Raw genomic sequence first — 24680 nt, 5'->3', positions numbered from 1 at the left:
GCAATTCCATCATAGATCAAGGCACCAATCTGAATAATTTGTCCTTGTGACATTTAAATTGGGACTGATGTTGGAAACCTTCATTTGTTTTCTCGGCTAGTTTGGGTATATTTCTCCTAATGTGCAGCCACATGGGTCATTCATTGAACCCTGTTTCAACTGCTGTTTGAGGTCTCTCCAAAGACCCCCAAAGCAAATTTTGCACATACCATAAGAACTATATTTAAAGTCAGACCATCCCAAATGACCCCTCACATATGGTGAAACTCTGTCCAATCCTCTTCACACAACATAGTGACAGGGAGAAAATTAATTCTATTTGTGTCTGCTTCACAGGGCAGCAGCAGAGTTGACCTTGCATAGCACATTCTAATCTTCTCCTAAATTTCCACTCTCTCTTCCAAATCACTCCCTGTCATCTGAAGCCTCTTAGTCTCTCTGTGCCCATTTCAGTCTCAGTCTCTCTCTGCTCAATTTTAGATCCCCTTCTCTTCCCTCTCCCCATCCCCAAGGATGGAACCCAGGGCCTCACACATGCTAAGCATGCTCTGCCACTGAGCCATGCTCCAGTCCTGGGGATCCCCTTCTGTCCCCTTCACCTATCACATTTCCATTACACAATGTCACCCCTTGTTAAAATACAACTTAGATAGATAGATTGATAGATAGATAGATATTTTTTTCCCAAGCATTTCCTAAGTCATTTACTTAATTTGGTATACAGGAGATAACAATCATATTCTAGTGGTTGCCATTTAACTGTGAAAATAGGAGGGTGGTTTTTGTTTCTTGTAGTCTCTGGGTCTCCTCCAGTGGGGATTTCTGTCTGCTTTTTTCCCTGATGGTGGGACAACGGCATGTTAAGGATCCAGCCCCAGTGAACAGTCTCCATGAAGTAGTTTTCTAAGTGTTGTGCACGGATTTGACTCCATTTGCATTCTTGCTTCCACTCCATGGGGGGTTGGGGGGAAAGAGGATGCAGCAGCAGGCTGGCTGTTGTTAGAGGACCAGCTCTGGCCAAAGATGACACTAAGGCTTACATTCACCTGTGTGGATAGGCTTATTGGTGAAGAGATCTCACCAGCTAAATGACTTTGGCCCAAGCCCAGCAGGTCCTCAAGGTTCCCTTCCTCCTGACCATCATGTAACATGCAGTTAAACAAGGCCACCCTCTGCTTTCTGCCTGTTCCCCACTATAAGATGCACAGTCATGGGGTGACTATATTCTTCAGATGGCTACTATAATCCTGGAAAATGGAACATAGTCCTGGAGCCTACACCGAGCTGATAGGCCAGGGCAAGAGGATTTAGCCATCAGCCAAAAACCCCAGGGGGCACGAAAAGCTCTTATTTTTAACTTTATTTACAATTCACCTATCTTTTGAGCTGTGGTTGGTCTGAAGTTCTCTGCCAATCCACTATTTGTTTAGGATAGGAATAAAGGAAGTATATGACATGATAAAACCAGAAGGCAGCAACCTTAGCAGGCCCTTGGGGATTTACACAAATTGCTCTAATAAATGAATCCATTAACTAAGTGAAATCAGGCATTAAGCATAATGGGAATTTATGAGCTCTGCTTCTCATTACTATTTTCTTTTTATTGGCTGTCAGGGGAGGGGATTATCTGTGTTTGTGCTGGAAGATAAAGAAGATCAAGCCCAATGAACTCTATGTCATCATTATGCACTAAGTCCAGCCCTTGGAGATTTGGGACAGTGGTGAGATTTTAGGAAAGCCAGGTGATTTTCTTGATTTATCAGTGACACCAAAATGAGAGGAGCATGGAGTCTACTAGAACATCTGTGTGAAACTGACACACTTGGTTAGCTGTGGCCTCTGGAAGAGACCCTGAATTTGGACACTCAAACAGGACATGAGGTGGACACTCCTACCCAGGAATACAGCAGTCACAAGCAATGGTTGTAAGCAACCATTGCACCACCCTACCTGCACCCAAAGTGGCTGGGAAGAGGAGTGGATCCCTCCTTCTAAGGTGTTTCCTCTAATAACCCTCACCTTCCCTAATACACGGAGGGGTTAGGTTAAATAGGAACAATATTCACAAAAGCCCTTGGGACAGTTTAAAATTGTAATTTGACCTATAGGAGACAAGATTAACTGGTTATATTGAACTAGTTGAAGCCTGGTGTGGTCTAGGTCATTTATGATTAAATGCTTCATTTAAGATAATTTTTCAATGGGCTTGAAAATAGAGGATTTTTCTGTTTTTCTTTTTGCAGTGCTAGTCTCCTGCTCTCCCAATGAGCTACATCCCCCATCCTGAAAGTTATTTTTCATTCCCTCCCAAATTTAAGCTAAGTCCCTCTTCCCATTATTTAGGCCACAAACTACAGAGAGGAGCAGGAGGCAAAGGTAAACCATGGTTGTATAAGAGGGGATTCAGTTCCTCTTTCAGACTGGTTCTCAGCTTATCAGCAGCTATTGCAATGACGTTTATTAAACTTGCTATTTCTAGGAGACATCTGTACTCAGCTTGGCTCTGGTGATGAAGCTGGAAGGAAAGTCTTATGGTTTTAGAAATCAAGGAAAGGCAAACATTGACATTTATTTATTTATCCCCTTCACTACCTATGCAATACAGAATACCCTTAAAGCAGGGCATTTTGAAAAGTATATAAAGCCTCCAAAAGTAGATGTGTGTGTGACAATTAAGATAATCATGTCCTTGTTTAAGGATATAAAAAAACAGGATTAGCTTTGGTTCCAAATTGGTTCTAAGTTCTTATTCCTTCCTTTTCTTCCTTTTTAGGCATCACCCAAAGCCTTAACTATTCCTTAGAGATACTAATTAACTTCCGATTTTGTTAAGTCAAATATGCATATTAAATATTAAGGGTAAAAGAAGCCAGGCATGGTGGCACATGCTTATAATCCCAGTGGCTTGGGAGGCTGAAGCAGGAGGATTGTGAGTTCAAAGCCAGCCTCAGCAACTTAGCGAGGCCCTGTGCAACTCAGTGAGACCATGTCTCTAAATAAAATACAAAAAAGGGCTGGTGAAGTGGCTCAGTGGTTAAGTGCCCCTGAGTTCAATCCCCAGTACCAAAACAAAAACAAAATGTTAATGGTAAAGAGAAAACAAATGGAATGCGTTAATTCCAACCAGTACTTGTAGGAAATAAATAAAACTTCATGGAAGTGTCAAGAAAAAAGAGGAAGAGAAGAGAAAATTTTTAAAATGCTCAAAATTAGGTGGAAGAATTAACCCAAATAGATTTGTAATAACAATAAATGTAAATGGACTAAATTATCTAGTTATTGGATTTAAAAAATAATCCATACACATTTTGATTACAAGAGATACATTTAAAAGATAAGAATGTAGAAAGTAAAATGATAAAAAACTAAGCTGGGCATGATGGTTTACATTTGTACTCCCAGTTACTCAGGAGGCTGATGCAAGAGGATCACTTGAGCCCAGGAGTTTGGGATCAACCTGGGCGACATAGCAAAGCCTTGTTTTAAAATAAATAAATGAATGACTAAATAAATAAATAAGATGACCTTCAAAGGTTAACAAAATATTAAAATTGGCTATATTAATATCAGATAAAAATAATTCTAAGGCAAAAAGAATGATTAAGGGTAAAAGGAATTATTCCATAATGATAACTGGAAACACTAAACAGAAAGATAAAAAAAATCCCAAGTTTGTGTACACCTAATGACACAGTCTCAAAATATATAAGACAAAAAATTGACAAGTATATAAAGAGAAATTAGCAAATCCACAATGGTGATGGAAGATTTTAATACATTTCTGTCATAAATGGTAGAGCAGACAGTCACAGAATATCAATGAGAATGTAGAAGACATCCTGAAATATACAACTAGGATGTTTAGTTGAACAAACATCTAAGGGAATCTTCACCCAACAGTGAAGTGGACAGAGGTCTTCTCAAGGACATTGGAACATTTACCAAAATTGCCTAAGGCAAGATGCAACCCAAACAGAAGAGTGAGTTTCCTTCAAACAATTCTCTGAATAGAAAATACTTCCAACCATCCATTTGGTGACAAGGTCCTTTCACTTTTACCTTTTCTTTAAAAAATTATTTATTTATTTATTTTAATTAGGTATACATGACAGCAAAATGCATTTTGATTCTTTGAACACAATTGCAGCCCAACTTTTCATTCCTCTGGTTGTATGATATAGCGTCACACCATACATGCAGTCATACATGCACCTAGGGTCATGATGTCCATCTCATTCCACCATCTTTCCTGCCCCCATGCCCCCTCCCACCCTCACTTTTACCTTTTTAATGTCTCCTAAAAACACCCTCCCTTCTCCCTCCTCACTGGGCTGCCTTAGAGCAGAGCCACACCTCCCGTCTCTGGGCTGCTGCGGCAAGCTGCAGTGGTCCCTCTTCTCCAGCTCTGCTCCTTCCAACCACTTCCAACCCTGCTGCTGGTGACCTCCTAACTAGGGATCTGGTAATCGCTCCCCAGTTGAAGATCTTTGACTGGATCAGTGGATCTCTACTGCCTTCAGAATAAAGCCCAGACTCCTACCTATGAGGCTTTCTCTTCTGCTCTCTGCCTACCCTGGTGACCTGTCCTCTTACTGGTCTCTTCTCACAGTCCCCCACACCCTCACACTTGCCCAGGCCTTGACCCACACGTCCTCCTGCTGCCAGCAGTCATCTCTCTCCTTACTCCGACTCTTCCAGGGGCCTGGCTAAGTCATCCTCGCCCTCCAAAAATTCAGCTAGATAGTTCCTCCTCCAGAAGGCCCTCTTTGGACACATCCCCCAACCTGACCTCTGCCCATTCCCTCCACACACACACACACACAGAGTGCAGATGAGCTGATTGATTTCTCTTGGGCTCCCAGCACTCCTTTTGCTTCATGGCAGCACTGGGTGTGATTGCCATGGGTATTTCCCACCGCAGCCCCTCCATGGCTTCCTGCTGCTCTGTAGTAAAGACCAAAGCCTTGAGCTGGCCTGTGGGGCTCCAGGAGGACCAGCCCAGCTTCTTCCCCTGGTTTATCTCCATTACACTCCTTCTCCAAACTGCCTTCTATTTCCTGGAAAGCGCTGGCTCCCTCTCACCCTAGGACACTTGCCCCCACTCTGCCCTCTGTGCTGTGCTCTCCTCCTCTCTGCTCCACCCACCTGGTTTACTCCTCATTTTTCTTCAGATCTCAGTTCACTTGCCAATTCCCCAAGAAAGCCTTTCCTGGCTTCCCTTAACTGGGTCAGGTTCCTCCAGTTCTCACAGGACCATTTAATATTTCTTTGGAGGATTTACATCAGTTTTTAAATATGGACTCATTCCTGTGATTAATTAATGTCTCCTTCATGACAGGACTGTCGGTTCCATAATAGTAGAAACCACTCTGCATGGCTCACCATGGTTCCCAGTGCCTGGAAGAATGCCTGGCATCTGATGGTCACTCGACAAATATTTTTTGAGTGAGTGGATGAATGTAATTTAACTCTGCTTCTTGACTGTCTCCTTCATTAGTGTCTGAGATGCTGGGAAAGACATTTTTTCCTTTTCTTTCTGCATCTAGCATTTGGCAAATGCCTGGATGTATCAGTATCCGGTGCAGCTTGTTGACTGAATATCAAGGCAGCCCCTTCTCAGGAGGCTCTAGCATAGTATCCTACAGACATCGACAGAGAAGCTAAACCAAGAGCCAGCATTTGATTTAATTGGGTTCAGTTTACAGTGGAGTACCCTGCCTTGGTTTCTACCAGGCCTAAATTCTATTCCTATTTATAACAAATATTTCCTTACTTCTTTGAAGGAAATGCTAGAGAAATCAAGGATTTCAAAAGTTAAAGGATCAGATCTTTTGGTCCCAAATCTGACCTTGTTTAACCAAAACCAAACCAAAAAAAAAAAAATTGTAGGGCCTGAAAAAAATATTCCAGCTTTTGTTATTTCTGCCAGGGAACATTGTCAGGCTGGCAGGGACCCTTCTCAAACCCTCTGGTGAAGGAATATTTGTTTTCTTTGTTTTTTTTTTTTTTTTTTTTGGTACCAGAGATTGAACTCAGGGGTGCTTAACCACTGAGCCACATCCCTAGTCCGTTTTCGTATTTTATTTAGAGAAAGGGTCTTGCTGAGTTGCTTAGAGACTTGCTAGGTTGCTGAGGCTGCCTTTGAACTCTTGATCCTCCTGTCTCAGCTGGGATTACAGGGTTGCACCACCACGCCCGGCTGGGAATGTTTGAACTAAGAGAGACACTGTGTTCTTTGCTGTTTGTATTTGCCTATTCTACCCTCAAGTGATATGTAAGGGGTCTGAGGCTAGGAGTGTGGCCTTGGTTGACTGGCCTGGACAGCATGCTATCCTCAAATCAATTCTGTTCCATGAACTATAATTCATTTTCCAAAATTAACTGTAAACTGTGAACTTCACTATGGAATGGACTTAACAGTGGTGTGCAGGAGATGGCTCCTGGAAGTTTTTGCAAACCAATTACTACACATTCAGGAATTTTGCTGCTGGCTGTTAAACCATTAGTAGCTTCAAATCAGCTCCAATGAGGATATTTATATTACAGAAATTGGCAAGTGCTAGAAATCGGGGCCTCCCCCCCCCCTTTCTTTTTCTCTCTTTTGATAGTTGAATTACCAGCATACTACTAACCTTGGATTTAAATCCTGGCGGGGAACTCATTAGTAAATGACTTATTCTTACAGGGTCTCAGTTTCCTCATCTGTAAAATGAAGCTTCATAGTAGTAGGTACTGCACAGAGTCCGTCTAAGTATTAAATGGTGATGCTTACAAAATGCCGAACCCAGCACTTGAAAATCTATAAGGCTCAATAGGCGTTAGCTTGACTGTCACCATTCACATATCACCATTCATGAATCCTCTTGTTAGTTTTGATCGTCAACTGTGCTATTGATTTAGAACTGAACAAACTTGATCTGTAACATTTACTAATACTTTAGTAATATTTGAAAAATGTCCTTTTCTAAGTGATAAGCTAGGAGTTCTATCATCACTGTGTGCAATGACGCTCTCTCCTCAGTACTCAGTATATTTTTTTACAAGTGCATGTCTTACTGTCCAGGATGACGGAGAACCTAGGGATTTAATGGTCCTTCTCTCTGGTTCTTTAGGATCCTTCTAATCCTAAAAATCTCCAAGTCACTGAGCACAAACCGTTCCCCAGCCTTCCAGAATCAAATATTCAAGAGAGATCAAGATATCATACTTTAGATGTCAATAACTTCTACTCGGAGCTATCTAGGGGAGAAGGTTTCAGGTGTCCTGGAAATTTAAACAAAAAAAAAGAAAAAGCAAAGAAAGAAAGAGGAAAAGAAAGGCTGAAAAATCTCTCTTCTCCAGTTCTGAAGTCTCAAAGGCTCTGAACACTCGAAGTTCTTTCATAACTCAGACACAAACTGTCATCTTTAGTTATCTCACTTTGTCTTAATGTTTATATATCTGGTACAAAATTACAATTGTGTTTGATTCCAAGTTACTGTCCCAGATGCCACTGGAGTTATTTTGTAATATATGAGTAATACTAACTTCTAAAATTCTCAGAATTCTAGGTTCTGAAACACATCTAGTCCAAGGTTTTTCAGATAAGGGATTGTAGTAGAAATGGGTTTCTGTCTTTAAGGAGGTCACAGTCTAGCCTATCTGACTCATCAAGCCATGCTTCAGAAGAGACAGATACAGATTCTTGGACCAAGTGTAAGTGGCAGAAAATGGGGGCTGTTAGTCTAATCTAGGTGCAACGCCGAACAGCCCACTCCCAGTGTTGGCTCCCACACTCCTTAATGAAGACTAGAGAAATGTAAGGTGTGCATCCACATGTGCACATATGCCCAAGGATTGCCTCCATCTGGGGTTTCTTCCCTGGATTTAGGATCTTTTATTCTCTGCAGTTAGTGGATCCACCCCCAAACACATCCTTGTTAGGGAGCACCCTGCAATTGGAGGTCAGGAATTCTTTTAAGTGCTTGCAGAAAACAGCTTCCAATCTGAGAGGAAAACCAGATTGCTTCCTGGTGCAGCGGTTCCATGCTCTGCTGGCCCCAGTTCTGTCTGAGCTTTAATGGTGCACACTGGGCCAGAGTATCCCGCCGGCTCGGGGCCATCCCGAGGACCTGCACACTTCTTAAATGGAAATCCTTCCTGCAAACTGAAGCATTAAAGCCCAGGGATTTGAGCCAAAAGCAAAGTGATTCTGCAGGGGTTCTTGCAACTTCACGCCCCTCCCTTTAACCTTCTCTTATTGATGTGTCTCCAAAAACCTTTTTAATGTGTTGTATGAGTTCCAGTCTCCAGAAGCAGCCCAGCAAGGACATACCTTCTCTAAGTAAGCCCTCTTTCTAGCTCATAGGAAGATAGTCTGTTCACTGGTTTGTTTTTTCTCTCCCTTCCCTTCTCACCTAGACAATGTAATCTCTCCAATCTCTCCAAACTCAGTGTTTTGAAGTATGTATTTGTTATCTATTTGGAACTGCTGAAGGCTTGCTCTTATCACAGATTACCCAATAGCCCACTTTAGACATACACATAAATAATCAAGCACATCCACAAATAATGCAATAGCAACCAGTACTTGAACATGTACTATGTACCAGATACGGTCCTAAGCACATTATATACTTTTTTTTCCCCCATACTGGGGTTTGAACCCAAGAGTGATTCTCCACTGAGCTACATACCCAGATTTTCTTTATTTTGAAACAGGGTCTGATTAAGTTGCTTAGGGCCTCACTAAGCTGTATACAACATATTAATCATTGTGGACAAGCTTGTGATCCTCCTGCCTCAGCCTCCTGAGTCATTGGGATTACAGGTGTGCACCATTCAACCTAGCAGGAAGGCTTTGCTTTTGGGCAGGGTTGGCTGGGAGGTAAATGAATAGAGTAACACTTTCTATGCTATCACTTACTCTAGCCTATTTTAATGTCTGAAAGTTAAAGTAAGAGGAAAGAGAGCTACCCTAGAAAGAACTCAAGGCATTGCTTGTGTGTGTGTGTGTGTGTGTGTGTGTGTTGCTAGGGATTGAACCCAGAGCCTTATGCCTGCCAGGTAAGTGCTCTGCCACTGAGCCACATTCCCAGAGCTTTTTAAAATTTTTATTTTGAGCCCAGGCTGGCCTCCAACTTGCTATCCTCCTCAGCCTCTGAAGAGCTGGGATCATAGGGTAGCCCCACCGTGCCTGGCAAAGATTCTCCTTCTCACCTCCATTTTACAGCTGAAGAGGCTGAGGCTTAGAGAGTTGAAATCTCAGTCACTTTCTAGGATCATACAGCTGAACAACTGTCACAGCTCAGACCTGAAGGGAGATTTTCTGATTCCGGACTCCCTGATTTTAATCCCTGAATCATTGTGGAAAAGAGAATAAATGTCGTTGGGCTGAGAGATCCTTCACCCTCTCTGTTCTTTTTACCCCACCAGCATCTGTAACTCATGCAGCCTTCGAGATGTTCTGAAAGAGGTATCTGCCTTCACTGAAATGGGGTCTTTGAAGTGCCTCCTCTGACAGACTCTCCCCTTCCTCAGTGGTACAGTGGCCACCTTGGGTGCTTTCCTGGTTGTCATTCTGGTACCTCCTGAAGGTGACCCAGCATCATGGGATACCAGCTGGGCCCTCATCAGAGCAGCCGTTTGCCATTGCTGATAAAGGATCCAGGGTGGCCTGAAAACACAGAGTAGTGCGTGAATGGTCCAATTTCAAGAGGCTCCAAGGGCTCTGAACTTGAGAAGTCTTCATGAGCTGAGAGTCACAGACTTGGATTTTGTATTTTGCTATGTCATGAACTCCTTGCAGAACTGGCAAATCCTTAACCTTTCTGTTCCTCAATTGCCTTATCTGTAAAATGAAGTTGTTCGGGGTGGAGCCCCAGGCTGGGGATGTGGCTCAGTGATAGAGTATGTGCTTAGCATGTGAGGCCCTGGGTTCCATCCCCAGCACCACCATAAAAAAGGAAGAAAAGAGTGCTGGACTTGTCAGGAGGAGGGAAGAGAACAAAGCCAGGGAAGGATCTCACATACAGTGAGTTCCAGAAAACGCCAGGTATTATAATTGTTAATTAGAGCCTGTGTCTTATTAGGTTGACTATTTGAATTTTTAAGGCACTGGAGGTTTCACAGAGCATTTTAGAAGCAAAAAAAGCCTCTCTGAGTGACTATTGTGTGGACAGAACATTAGGTACTTTATTCTCCCTTTGTATTTGCTATTCCTCCTCCTACGGCTACATGAACACCCCCCACCCAGGCCCCCCAGCCAAGACAACTGGGATGGAGGCTGAACAGCTTATCAAAGCAAATCTGCAACTTAGTCAAGAACAAAACCCTCAGTCCCAAGACATCAGTTTATGATGTCACCCCTCTGTTGGACTGCCTCATTTCCAAAGGACTCCTGCTCACTGAAAAAGTAAAAAAAAAAAAAAATAATAAAAAATAAAAAGGACAAACTCACATTTTTGTCAGACAGATGATAGATACCCAGGCGGCTCAGGAAGAATGGTTGGCAATCCCGGCATGCAGCTTTGTGTTTAAGGTGCTTGGATACGAGGGAGGAATGTAAACCCCATAGAGCTCTTTCCCATGTCATGGTCTATTCTGGATCTCTAAAGGGGGCATGGAGGCCCCAGCTGGGCCCCCAAGAGCTACATCCTGCAGAGGCATCCAGCACCATGCAGGAAGCTGGCAGGAGAGCAGGGCCCTGGATTTGCAAAGGGACTCAATGGGTGTCACAGCCAAAGGGCAGGAAGAAAATAGTCACTGACCCCGGTGCCAGCCTTCCAGGGCTCAGCTTTTGCAGAGCCTGTTTTAGGACAGTATAAAACTTGTTCCCTTTTTGCATTCTTTCTTTTTAAGGACTTTGGCTATTTTTAGAGATTCCTTGTTCTTGCCAACTCCCCTTGATCCCCTATGAATAATACAAAGGGGACCATTTTCCCGTATGCACTCTTTTCTCTGTTTCAATGTCACCCAGGGCATTCAAGGTCTCTGGGCTGTGTCATTGCTTTCCACACAGGGGTCCGCACGCAGCCTAGCCATTGACAGGAGCCAGGTGGGTTTTATGGAAAGGAGATGGAGCAAAAAACATCACCACAGGGCCTGGGAAATGACTGGTGTTTGATAAGGAATGAATGCATTTGGAAGTGAGTTGAAATCTGGTGTCCAAGAAGCTGGCCCAAGAGATAAGTCTAGCCCTAGCCTCCCATGTCTCCAGGAAGGCATGCATTACAGTTAAGACACCATTTCTCAAAAAAATGGCGAGGGTAGGTAGGTACCAACAACCGCCACAGCATACTCATCGTTAGATGAGGTCTCTTAGGAGAGATTAGTCTTGGCAGGTAGCTCAAAGCATGGTTTGCTTCCAGCCCTTCAGCTCTCCATGGTCTCCCTCCTTGTTTATTTCTTTTTGGGATCTGACCTTTCAAAGCCATTTATCTCCTTCAATGTCCACTGGCCCCTATCATGTTTTAGAGATCAAAGAAGACCCACTGGGTTGGGTGGGGTGGTTTGAAAAGTGGAGAAATTTTAAGTTATCGGCCTTTGAAAAACAGGTTAGGCAACAAGAAGCAAGGAGAGATCTGAGAGGGGCTTCTCTTCCCTTCTCTGAGCTGTGCCATCTTTTGCACATAATTCCTCTGGACAGCCAGAGATCCTGCATTCCTTGGCTCCTCCTGGCTTGGTCAGGTGCAAGGGGCTCTTCTTGGAATTTGATAAATCTAGAACTTGAGATAGTCCCGTGGGGTGAGGAGGACAGAAGGCAGAACATTCTCCAGTGTTTTATGATAGTGTACTCTTGAACTCTTAATGGCATAAATTTTCTATAGATCTGTTCTTACAGAAAATAAACACATAGATGGGTGTTGCTTTTCAAAACTGTCCTTCATAGGAGTCAGTCACTAGGCTATGTAGAAGTTTGATGGATTTGATTTGAAAAAAAAAAAAATCTTTATTAACGCATAGCATTTACAGGCAGGGTATCTGCCCCCCTGAGTCTGTGTAGGGCCCACTCTGTCTAAAGAAGCCCCCCTCACTTCCGTGTTTTCTTTCCCTCCCTAAATGTGTTTCTTTCATATCATTCATGATAATTCATAGTTATTGTTCTTTCTCAAGCTACATAACTGTATACACACAAAAATGTAATCTAAGGGCCCATATCAGGCTTGGTTTGCTCACATTGTATTGTCAGCACTCAGCACTGTTACTCATCCTGTCTTTTAGAAATTGTTATTATAATTCAAATTATTATAATTATATTATTGTTCATATTTTGTTCACCATGGATATTTTTGCATTACAGTGGAATTTCGGAAAATATCACGTGAAGCTATTACTCAGCGTGATGACGGAGTGAAGTGTTTGCTTGAAGCAAGTGCTTGCCTCCCATCACCCTCATCCACCCCTGTTAGCTGGTTGACTTCTCCAAGGTCTATTAATCAAGCCCTTTGACTCTAGTCAAGGCTCAGCAAATGTCCACGCTTATTACCAGGCCCCCAGTAGCCCCACTCCAATCCACCAGCACCTCCAGCCTTACCTCTAAAAGAGCATGCTCCCCACCACCTCTTTATGCTGTTTTCTCCTCCTGTCATTTTTATACAATGAACCTGAGAGATCTCTTTAAATCTATATCAGATTGGTCACTGCCTGGCTTGAAACCTTCCATGGCTTTCCTTTTTATTTATTTTTTTGTGTGCTGGGGATCAAACTCAAGGCCTTGTGCATGCAAGGCAAGCACTCTACCAACTGAGCCATATCCCCAGCCCACAGCTTTTCATTTCTATAAAGTAAAATCCAAATTCTTATCACGGTCTCCAAGACCTTCATGACTGCCTGCTACTCCCACCTTTTGTCCCTACATGTCAGTCACCCCATTCCCTCCTGGATCCTTGAGCTCACTGCAGTCTTCTCGGGCTGACTTCCTACAGTGTGTTCCCTTTCCTGCAGTCTCCTTCCCGAGGGTGGCCTCTGGCTGACACCTTTCAGATGGTGGCTGATGCACCACTACATTGGAAGGCTTCCTGACCTCCCCACCATTCTCTTTTGGAGCCTCCTGTGTCTTTCCTTCCCAAGGCTAACCACTGTTGGTTAATTAATTGATTAATTGCATATCCACCCACATGAGTGGCTGTTTGGTCTCTTCTCCTCTAGACGGTCAGCCTCTGGAGGGCTACAAAAGAGATGTTTATTCAGCTCCTTCCCAGTCTTCACACAAGGGCCAGCACAGAGGACTGAATCAAATATGTGTTAAGTGAACGAGGGAGGGAAAGAATAAGTGAATAAATGAATTTTTCAGATTGCAAATTTGTGACCTAAGGACGCTGCCACACACTAAGGCATGTTCATGTCCCATTCTGATCTCTGTTGTCATGACCTTTGCTCTTCTAAAGCAAGCCTTTTCCCCCTAGATTATTTTTATAGAAAAAAGTGAAGCAAATATAGAGATAATTATTGATTCTCACTCATCAAGTCCCTGTTCCCTATCACCAACATCCTCCTGAGAGCCTGTTGCAGAATTCCTAGGAACCACAGGAAGTAAGTCCACTAACCACTTGAAATGCTCTTTCAAAAATAGATTGGTTTCTTCCTGCGGAAGGGCCTCTTTCCTTAGAGCAAACATTGCAAAGAAATTTTATCTGTTTTTAGGCTCCTCCGCCTCCAATCAGATAAATCCCAGCAGGATTTATCTGGACAGACTCAGAATCCTGTTCTGAAATTGTCTCCCATTTGGCTGAGTTATCACTTGAACCAACTGCTCATTTTTTATTTCCATGCTATTGTTTTTATATTAAAATGATAAGATGGACTCAAATCAGGGCCTTAGGAACTACTGGGATATTCTAATGCACGTTGATATTCCAGAAGGGCTTTCCTGTCTTCTAGAGGCCATCACGTCCCTCAGACTGAAGTCTCAGGTGTGCTGTCTTCATCCTTTTGATCGATCACTCCCTTCTTAACAAATTTCTAACTTCTAACTTCTATTTAAATTACCGATGAGCAGTTTCACTTACTTTTAATTTCCCCTTTTAAAGGAAGCTTCACCTCTCAAGTGCAATTGCAAAAACTTCCCGTAAGTAGAAGGCAGTCAGAAAGATAAACTCCATGAAAAGATGACCCTGTCACTGGCTTCTGGTCAGATGCCTCCCACCTCCTCCCGCCTGCTGAGCCCTTTGGCCTACAGAAAGGGCAGCGATTCCTTTGGCTGGAAACATAATTGTCCTCACACAAAAGCTGTCTCCCTGAATAATCATAAAGATTTAAGGAGCCCTAACAGGGTTTTTTTGGACTCATCTTAGTGCTGCTCACAATCTCTCCTGTATCTTGGGGTGCCTGCCCCTTACTAGGGAAGCAAAGGACTGGTATTTAGGTCTGTTGCTTTACTGTTGTTATTATTTCAACAAGTAAGCAGTATGGATGCCAGTCTTCTTAGGAACTCTTAAATATGAGGGAGTGTTAGAAAAATTAGGAATATAGATAAATCACCATAAAGTTTCTAAAGACTGTGTATGATCATTCTTTTTTCTTGTGATGGAAATTGAACCTAAGACCGTGTGCCAGGCAAATGCTGTACCACTGAGCTACACCTCACCTGCGTGACTGTGTATGATCATACATGCCAGCATTAACTTCTCTTTTTTGTTAATATGTAAGCAGTTTAGAAAATGAAAAAAATGTATACATTATATGCTTATATTATAAATATACATTATATATTTGTTATAAAATAATTATAGAGAAACTAATTATTATTGATGCTCTTTTTTTTTTTTTGATACCAGGGATTGAACTCAGCAGCACTCAACCACTAAGCCATATTCCCAGCCCTTTTTTGTATTCTATTTATAGACAGGGTCTCACTGAGTTGCTTAGGCTGAGGCTGGCTTTGAACTCATGATCCTCCTGCCTCAGCTTCCAGGGCCACTGGGATTATAAGGATGTGACACTACACCTGATAATTGATGCTCTTTTATGGTCTGAATTTCTCAAAACGTTAGGAATGTTTTCCTCATGAAGAACGTGCACATCTTCATTTGTAAGGGGCTGCGTGGGATTTCATTATACCAACACGCTATGCTGAGTTAACTAATCCTTGATTGTTGGACGTTTGATTTGTTCACCATTTGTTCCCATTATCAACAAAATTGCTGAAGTCATCTTTGTGCATTATGTTATTATTTCCTAAGGGAGAATTTGGAGAAACTAAATTCCTGGGGAAAATCATGTCCATTTGATAAGGTTTTTAACTCAAACATTTCAGGAAGTTTCTACCTGTTATGGGCTTAATTTGTGCCCCTGGAAGTCAGGTGTGCTGAGGCCACTGGGGGCAGAATGCCTGATACAGCATTGGTTGACGCAGGTTTGAAGGCGTCTTTTGCCCCAGACTCCCTGACCCTCCTCTGCAGTGCCCTCCTTTCCCCTCTCTGACATCTGTTTGAAGCTCATATCCTTACTTCTTTTCCTCATCTTATTTTTTCTTTCCAATTGACACATTATCTTACAAGGGGTACAATGTGATAATTCAATACATGTACACAGCTCCTTCTCTCCTCCATGTGATGCTGGGGAATGGGACCGCTGGGCTTTTTCTAAAAACAGGCTGACTCTCCCCTTCCATGGAGGAGGGCAGACAGCCACTTTGGTTACAGTCTTTCCTTTTAAGACTCTGCAACAGAGAGTGCTCGGTAATGAACCATAACTGGATATCACTCACCAGATGTGCCCAGACTGATTGCTCATTGCCGCATAAAACTGTATAATTTATACTTTCCCTTTTGATTTTCTTATGCCTTTTCCATTTAATTATAAGCATCAGAAAGGCAGGGAGACAGACCATAATGGTTTAGACCAGAGATTTCAGAATGGGGAGACCTGGCTTCCAGTCTGGCTCTGCAGTAAGTTAGTGAGTGGCTTTGGCCAAGTTCCTTCATTTCCCTGGGTCTCATTTTTCTTGTACATGGAATGAAAATGATAACAATAGTTTGCAGGGTGATTAGGAGGATTAAATGAGATAATACATGCAAAACACCTAGCACATACTAAGGTCTCAGTTCACTTGCGTTACCGTCACTGTCTTGCCCAATGCCATCTTTCTGTTGTATTTAGCACAGGTAGAGTTCAGTGTCAACTGAAGTGAACAAAATAAACAAGACATGCCCATTTGCTTCCTCCAGAGGTGATATAACAGCATTCATTTTCCTGCACATCCCAAGTCTGGTTTACTTTGAAAAGGTTTTCAGCACTGTGGTTGGAATCCCCAAGAGTAGCTTCCTACTGGAGCTGCCTCTTGTGTCCTTGGCACAGGACATACCATGGCACTGGCACCCTGAGTTCACGCCCCCTGGGTGCAAGAATCATGTCAGAGTCCCTGTCCTTGGGGTTCCGACCTGCTGGGCTGAGCTGGGGCACCTGTGTGTCCAACAGGACTCCACAGGGAACCCTGAGGCACACCTGAGTGTGTCACCCCCAGGTCTGGGGGAACTGTTTCTGTCCCAAGGTAGAGGAAAGCACTTCAGCCCAGAAGGGAGGGACGAGCTTGATTATTTTCCTCCTTTTGTTTTCTTTAAAAGCAACAGCCGGGGAACACTGCCCATTTTGATATGTTTATTTTTTCTCTTTCTTTCCATTACTCATATTTCCTTTACTGAATTATTGTTTGTTGCTACTAGGGGGAAGCAAGTAAAAACAGAGGGTGAGGCAAAATGAGGGAGGCTGCTTCTCAACCTGTTCTGCAGCCACAGGTGAGTGGGGTGGGAGCAGCAGCCAACGCATCTGGGCTGCCTTTGGCTTGCTGGGGCTTTGCTTTGCTGATTGTGGTTGTACCTGGTGGAGAGGCCCAGATTTCTCTGAGCTGAGCCAGAATCGGTTCTGAAGGATCAACTGGGACCTAATCACAGCACATAAACAGGCAATAAGTCGAACTCGTGCCTCCAGGGTGAGGAAGGTCACAAGGCTGGGAATTGCTAAAGGGTGAGGTCCTATGAAATTTTGTTTTCTCTCAGCCTCTTATTTGGTTTGATAAAGTTGCTCCCAACTGTTTACCCATCTGAATATTCATTCATTCACTTGACACATTTAATGAGAATTTAGTATGTGCCAGATAGGAGGAATGGAGTAAAGAAGAAAGCAGAGGCAGGGAGGCCCTCTTGGAGTTTGAATTCTAGTGAGGAAGAAAGAGCCCCAAGAGGCGTTTCAAGAGGGTCGCTTTCCTGGCTGCTCCACAGCATGAAAGCAAGAAAGCAGACAGGCAGCTTCTCAGCAAGGTGGGTGAACAGAAAGAGCCCCATGCAAGGGATTCGGCGTGAACTCAGTGTTACAGTGGCAAAGTCCAGGGCACCATGGGAGGCAGGTAATAAGTGACCTACAGATGCCTGGGAGAGGGGAGGACTTCCTGGAGGAAGGGGTGGTCATGTTGCTAGTGAGTGGAGAGAGAAAGGTAGCAGATAAAAGTGTATACAAAATTCCTGATTCCAGAAAGAGCATGTTTCACTTGGGGAACTGAAAAGTGCATCCTGGTTGAGGAGAGAAGGCTGTGGCTGGGGAAACTGACAGCCAGATCACCCTAAGCCTGGCAGGCATTGAGCTGAAGGACTGTGGGAAACCACTGAACAATGCAGGCTATGAAGTGACATCCCTGGATTTGCATCTTAAGAATGTCACTCTGGCTGCTGAGTGGAATACAGGAGGCAGAAAAAGGGAAAGTACTTGCTATTGCCCAAGTCGGAGGCTGCAGACCTCAATGGAGTGGTATGTGTGGGTACGAGCCAGAGATGGTGTCACTGTTCAGAGTGATGGTTCAGATATCCTGGAAGTATTGGCCCGGGAGCCTGCTCCAAGAGAGACTGCAGCATGTAGTCAGTGCATTGTATCAGGAGATGAGCTAAACTTGGATTTAAATAGTGTACCACCGAATACCAAGACATAGAATTCCCACACAGGGTAGTGCTACTTTGGGACTGTGGGCTCATTGGTCTTCAGTAGCCAATTTGGAAATGAGGCACCATGACAAATCACTAGATGACACATGTTGCTGGGGAGCCAGGGTTCCCCCGCTGCCTGTCATGCCAGGCTGGGGCACTCAGGGCTGCTCTCCATGCTTTGGCATCCTGTCCTCGACTCACTACCGGTGACTGGACAAACTGTCTCTCCAGCAGCAGCATGAGCATGTCCTCAAGAACTGAATCTCCTAGTCATGCCACTATAATTTACAGAGCCTAGAAGACAGTGTCATTTCTGAGTGGCTTAACCTGGTGGGGGTGGGGCAGGGAGGAGGAGTGGGACAGCTGGCTTTCCAGATGCCTCTGAACTTAGGCTTGTGTGCATTTTGCTGATGCCAGGGGAGATAGCTGAGACTGCCTGGTGGGCTTCATTCATTCATTCACTTTATAAATGCGTGAATTTATAAATGGTCATTAGGAATCTTCCTTGTGCAGGGTGCCATGTGCACGCCTGTAATACCAGCATCTCAGGAGGCTGAGGCAGGAGGATTGCAAGTTCAAAGCTAGCCTCAGCAACTTTCAAAAAATGAGGGTGGTGGTGGTGCTGGGATGTTGCTCAGTGGTTAACCCCTGGCTTCAATCACTGGTACCAAAAAAAAAAAAAAAGAATCTATTTTGTTCTGGTTCCATTCTCAAATGGTGAGCAAAGCCACAGAGCTTCTATTCTCTGTAATCTTACACTCTGGTGGCCCACCCTTCCTCCAAGCTCTTCTCAAATGGCCCAGGGGTTCCCTGGTATTGAATCCAGGGTTTGAGGACTAGTGACCTCAATAAGAGAACTTCTAGATCTCAATGTCCCAAGCTTGTTCTCACCTCTGGGTCTTTGAACTTGGTTTTCTCTTGGGCTGGTGTCTACCAAAGCTGCCATCTCTCCCATTACCTCAGAAAGGAAATTTCTCCCTCAGAGCAGGCCTCATGCTGTTTGCTCACCCATTTCCAAGCTCTACTCCCCCAGGACAAAGCCCCGTCTATCTTATCCCAGTGTTCAGCACAGGCTGGGCGCCTGAGATGTGTTCAATAAATATGCTGACTCACACCATCGACTAAGAGCAACTCAAAATGAATTGACAACTTACAAGTAAGGCCTGAGGCTATAAAATAACTAGACAAAAACACAGGAGAAAGGCTTCTTGACATTGGTGCAGGCAATGATTTTTTTTTTTTGGATATAATCCCAAAAGTATAGGCAACAAAAACAAAATAGACAAATGAGATTGTATCAAACTAAAAAAGCTTCTGTACAGAAAAAAGAAAGAAAGGAAGGAAGGAAGGAAGGAAGGAAGGAAAACAAAAACAAAAACAGTCAAAGAGTGAAGACACAACCCACAGAATAGGGGGAATATTTGCAAACCATACACTGATAAGAGGTTAATATCCAAAATGTATAAGGAACTCAAACAAATCAGTGGTAAGAAAACAAATAAGTCAATAAAAATGGGCAATATCCTGAAGAGACAATTCTCAAAAGAAGATATACAGAGAGCCAACAGGTCTATGAAATAATATTTAACATCACTAGTCACCAGGGAAATGCAAACTCAAACCACAATGAGATACCACCTCCACTTGTTAGAATAGATATTTTTAAGAAAGACAAAAAAATAATGAGTGCTGGGCTGAGGCTGTAGCTCAGTGGTAGAGTGCTTGTCTCACATGTGTGAAGCATTGGGTTCGATCTTTAGAACCACATAAAAATAAATACATAAAAAGATACTGTGTCCATTTACAACTAAAATAAAAAATAAAAAAATAATAAGTGCTGATAAAGGTCTGGAGAAAAGGGAGCCTTTGTACACTGTTGCTCAGAAGGTAACCTAGTTCAATCATTTTGGAAAATAAAATGGAGTTTCTACAAACAAGAAGAGAACTACTATACAATCCAGCTATCCTACTACTGGATATATATCCAAGGGAATTGAAGGCGGTATCTTGAATGGATATCTGGCTCTCATGTTTACTGCAGCATTATTCACAATAGCCCAGATAAGGAATCAACCTAGGTATTCACTGATGGAGGAATCAGTCAAGAAAATGTATCGGTCAAGAAAAATGTAGAACACTATCCAGCCTTAAAAAGAAGGAAATCCTGTCGTTTGCAACAGCACGGATGAATATAGAGGACATTATACTAAGTGGAAAAGCCAGAAATGGAAAGGCAAATACCACATGAGCTCACATATGGAATCTAAAAGAGTCAAACTTAATAAAATTGTGCAGAATGGTAGTTGCCAGGGCCTGGGGCTGGGGAGTGGAAATGGAAAGATGCTGATCAAGGGTACAGTTTCAGTTAGAAAGAAAAATTCTGCAGGTCTATTGTATAGCATGGTTGTCATAATTGATAATAATGTATTATATATTTGAAAACTGCTAACAAAGTAGATCTTCAATGTCTCACCGTATATCATAATAACCATGTGAGGTTTGGGGTATATTAATTAGGTTGATTGAGGAAATCATTTCATGATGTATACCATGAATACATTTACTATTTTTGTCAATTATACTTTAATAAGGCTAAGAAAAAAAGCCATATTCACTGAAAGAAAAGATTATGGCAGAGAGGAACGACATTCTGCCCCATCCCATGTAGCACGTCAATTTTGCTGAAAAGACACATGCTGGCTCAGGTCCCCTCCTGAACCAAGGCCCCATCAAATATACTAATTTTCCAATTATCTTACTGAACCAAAGTGTGAATATTTTTGACTAATTGAATCAATATGCAATTAATTCTATTTATTTTTTGAAGTCACTGACACCCTCCCAGCTCCCACAAAACCAAACTGGCCTAACAGAGAGATGAAAAGGTTGGGGAAGAGACAAGATTTAACTAGATAATAATAATAATCACTAATTAATTAACTCAAAAAAATTTATTAAATGCTATCATTGAACAGGCTCTGAGAGCACAGGGGCAAATAATAAAAGCCAGCTTCCTGCTTTTGCTGTCTTTTTATTCCTATTACTCTTTTTTTTTCTTTTTCTTTCTTTTCATTTTCTCTCTCTTTTTTTCCAGTACTGAGGATTGATTCCATTGTTGCTCTACCACTGAGCTATATCCCCAGACCTTTTTATTTTGAAACAGAGTAGCTAGGATTATAGGTATGCATCACTTCACCCAATGAGATATTACATTTTAGAAAGCAAACAGTTGAGTATGAAAATCTGGAATGGCCAGGTAAGGTGGCAAGAATCCTAACTTCTTGGGAAACTGAGGCAGGAGGATCCAAGTTTGGGGTCAGCCTCAGTTAACTTAGGGACACCCTGTCGAAAGAAAGAAAGAAAGAAAGAAAGAAAGAAAGAAAGAAAGAAAGAAAGAAAGAAAGAAAGAAAGAAAGAAAGAAAGAAAGAAAGAAAGAAAAACTGAAATGGTTCAAATGACCCTATCTCCTTTGAAATGAGGGGTGGCTGGAGGAGGACACTGCACCAGTAGCTGGAAGTGGTCAAAAAGAAGGGTGGGGCTCTCCAAGGACATTTGAGCTGGGGCCTTTGAGGGTGAACAGGAGTTTGCCAAGGTGGGGTCAGGGGCTGGTGCAGGCCATATGCATCTAAGCCTGTGTCAGCCAGGGGAGGAGGTTTTGTGATCCTCATGGGGAAGGAGCTGGAAGAAACAACAGCTGTTACCCTAGAGTGGGCAAGGCATTCAGGATGATCCACGGGTTGCAGGGGGCTGCAAGAGTTAGCATAATCTTTTTATAGGACAAATGCTTCTCAGGGACCATTGCTGCCTCCATCCTGAACCTGACTTGATCCCTACCAAGCCAAAATCCATTTCCTCCATGGCATCCTGTGCATGTTGGCTGTAGCTGTTTGTGGCAGCCTCTACATTCTACCCTGCAATTAGAGTTATTTGCATCCTCTGCTCAGGCTCCCTGATGACCCTTCAAGTCCTCAAGGGCAGGGATTGGGTCTGGGCACAGCTGTCCCGCTGTAGACATGCCCTCTGGCCATACACTTTTAGGTGCTCAGTGAATATTAATTGATGCTCATATCCTCAAAAAATGAGGATATCTGGGTTTTACTTTGGAGACAAACCTTTTACAAAAAGAAAGAGTTTTGACGTGAGGGAAGGAGAAGATAATTTTGAACCACACTAGGTGGTTCATCCAACCAAGAACATGGAAAGCTTCAAAATTTGCTACTGGGGGTTGGCCAGGATAAAAAAAGGAAGTTGTAGGGAGCAAAAAAAAAAGTTGGGGGGCAATGGGAATTAATTGCCTATATTTCTATGGGTCTTGATGGTGGTAAAATGCCATTGTGACTTATCTTGCTTTGTCCCTGCTACTCAAGGCTGTGAATGTCCAGGTCTGCTCTGAGATTTTTGCCATTTGGTTAGTTGGGTGATTTGGGGTTTGTTTGGATTTTCTTATCTTCTTATGTTTTCTATGCTATTTCTTTCTTTGTTTTTAAGAGAGTTTATTTTCTCCATATGCAGAATGTTTTGTCCTGAATAATCTAGACAAAGGCATCTAGAATATATTTTCTCATTATTTAATGAATATTTTGAAAGTTTAATTAGTATTTAAACTGAAATTCATTTCAGATGGAAATTTGGATCACTACTGAAGTTATAAAACTGGTTCTCACTTGTGACAGACGGTTGCTGTAAAAGTAAATGTAATTTTAAAACAAAACATATATAGCTAATTAAATCTAATTTATTTGCACTCTGTTAAGTACTTCACTTATCTCTTGCTTAATCTATTGTAAAAGTGACCACAGTGTATATGCTGTTACTCCCGTTCTCATTCCTCAGGTACACAACTGAGATCCTGAGAAATTAAGCGACTTCCAGGTTTAGGAGGTATTTTCAACATGCAAACTACTATCCGGCTTTTGTTTGCCCATGGAATATGTAACGAGAACCTTGTTAATTTCATGGAGCTAAAAAGTAGAACAAAAGGTGGCATTGGAGATGATTGACTTTTAAAATAGATATTTGTTTAAATGTTTACTCTCTTAAGTAAAAAGAAAATCTAGTGAAATGTGAACAACAAAACAGAAAAGCCAGAGGAAAGCAGAAGTGGTTTTCTAGGAAGAACAAGTTCATGCACCTACCACAGTACAGTCAGAGGAGCCAGTCAGCCCTCGACTTCCTGGGTCCCCCAGTAGATGCCCTGGGCTGTGACATCTCACTTCAGGACAAGGAATGGTCTGGTGAGAGAAGGGTTACCAGGGGGCAGAGACGGAAAGAAAGAGCCAGGTGCTCTGGTCCCTTGTTGCCTGTACCTAATTAACTGAAATTAAGTTCATTTTCCGGTTCCCTTGGACTGGGGGCGAAGTCCTTGTGGAGGCCTGACGGGATAGTTTGTGGGGCCATTTCAAGGTCAGGAAACTCAGAGCCCAGCAGCTTTGTTTGCATCAGCAAATCCAGCTGCATCTTGCAAGCACCGGATGGGCCTCAACTCCCAACATAAAACAGATGTCTGGGCTACAAAGAAGGAACACACAGGACTTCTGATCCGGAGGACTTTGTCTTAATGGCTTGGAAAAAGGACAGAAGGTAGGTGGCACACAGTTATGCCAAGAATTGACAGCAGCAGCAGTGGGGGAACAGACCTGGCTTTGTGTTGCCCTAGGCACGTGGGATCCACGAGGAGGTGCTTGGAATGGCTTAGGAAGGCCACGTGGAATCCCTGCCTGCACTGCTTTTGGCTGGGCTGTGGGAAGAGGTGGGGTCCCCTAAGCCAGTGAAGGGGAAAAGGGATCACAATGGACATTCCATTTGGAGCTTAGCCCTAGACACCAGTCTTCTGCTTTTTGTCAGCTAATATTACTGAGTGTGATGCATATCATAGGTTATGTTGTAAATCTCTCCTAATAAATAAATGGTTGCTTGATTAGGTTAATCATGCTACACATCTTTCAGGCAATGCTTACCAGCTAGAAGTATTCATAAATAATGAAAAACCAAATCCTGCCAGGTGCAGTTGCTGTAATCCCAGCAACTTAAGAGGTTGAAGCAGGAGAATCATGAGTTCAAAGCCAGCATCAGCAATTTAGCAAGGCCCTAGGCAACTTAGCAAGACCCTATCTCAAAATAGTAAATAAAAAGGGCTGGGGATGTGGCTCAGTGGTTGAGCACTCCTGAGTTCAATCTCTGGTACCAAAATAAAACAAAACAAAAACAAACTCCCAAATCCTAATTAAACGACATGCACCTTCCCACGCACAGTATCCAAGGCACCCAGAAAGCCCCCATGGCTTCTGTCCACTCATTCAAATGGTTCAGTTTGTTTCCATATCATGATGTATTCTACTAATTGAGATTCATTTAGTAGATTTGCAAACTTAAATATTGTAGTACAATTCTCCCTTAAAGAAAAGAACTCAACAGGTACAATAACAATTTAAGATACTAAGAACTGTGATTTTAAAAGGCAATATCAACATATATGCATCAGGAAAAGAGACCAAAAATTACACACACACGCACATGCACGCACTCACCATAAGGACTACCGTACACCCTCCAAAATATGACAACTACCATCGCTGGATGGTAAGCTTAAATTTGTTTTTTGTTTTCTTCTTTTTATTTTCCAATATTTTATGAAGAGCATGTATTTTTTATATAATCAGAGAAGTTTTATTTAAATAATAAATTTTAAAATACTATATATAGTCCTTGCTGTAGTCTGGGAGTTAATACTTTAATTTACTGCTTTTACAAGGCTTTCTTAAGGAAAACAAGGCTTTTCCCCTCAG

General features: G+C 42.7%; 1 protein-coding gene and 1 non-coding gene across 9 annotated transcripts in view; both read right to left on the bottom strand.

Annotated features, from left to right (window-relative positions):
• The window catches only part of Fgf1 (fibroblast growth factor 1), a 94595-nt gene that overhangs the window by 22272 nt on the left and 47643 nt on the right, over positions 1-24680 (bottom strand). Inside the window, exon 1 of one of the 8 annotated variants that reach the window (XM_046460361.2) lies at positions 10439-10649. The exons of the other annotated variants lie outside the window; for them this stretch is intronic. The gene's annotated coding sequence lies outside the window, so the exon portion shown is untranslated. Of the gene's footprint in view, positions 1-10438; positions 10650-24680 lie in introns of those variants that run through there. 8 annotated transcript variants of the gene reach the window in all.
• On the bottom strand, positions 8851-8977 carry LOC124103798 (small nucleolar RNA SNORA36 family). Its single transcript, XR_006855279.1, has one exon. It is a non-coding gene; the product is annotated as a small nucleolar RNA SNORA36 family (small nucleolar RNA).

Source organism: Marmota monax, unplaced genomic scaffold, assembly GCF_021218885.2.
Source record: "Marmota monax isolate L192 unplaced genomic scaffold, Marmota_monax_Labrador192_F-V1.1 WCK01_AAM20220418_F8-fsc00006, whole genome shotgun sequence".
Lineage (NCBI taxonomy): Eukaryota > Metazoa > Chordata > Mammalia > Rodentia > Sciuridae > Marmota > Marmota monax.
This window is presented reverse-complemented; position numbering and strand designations above follow the sequence as displayed.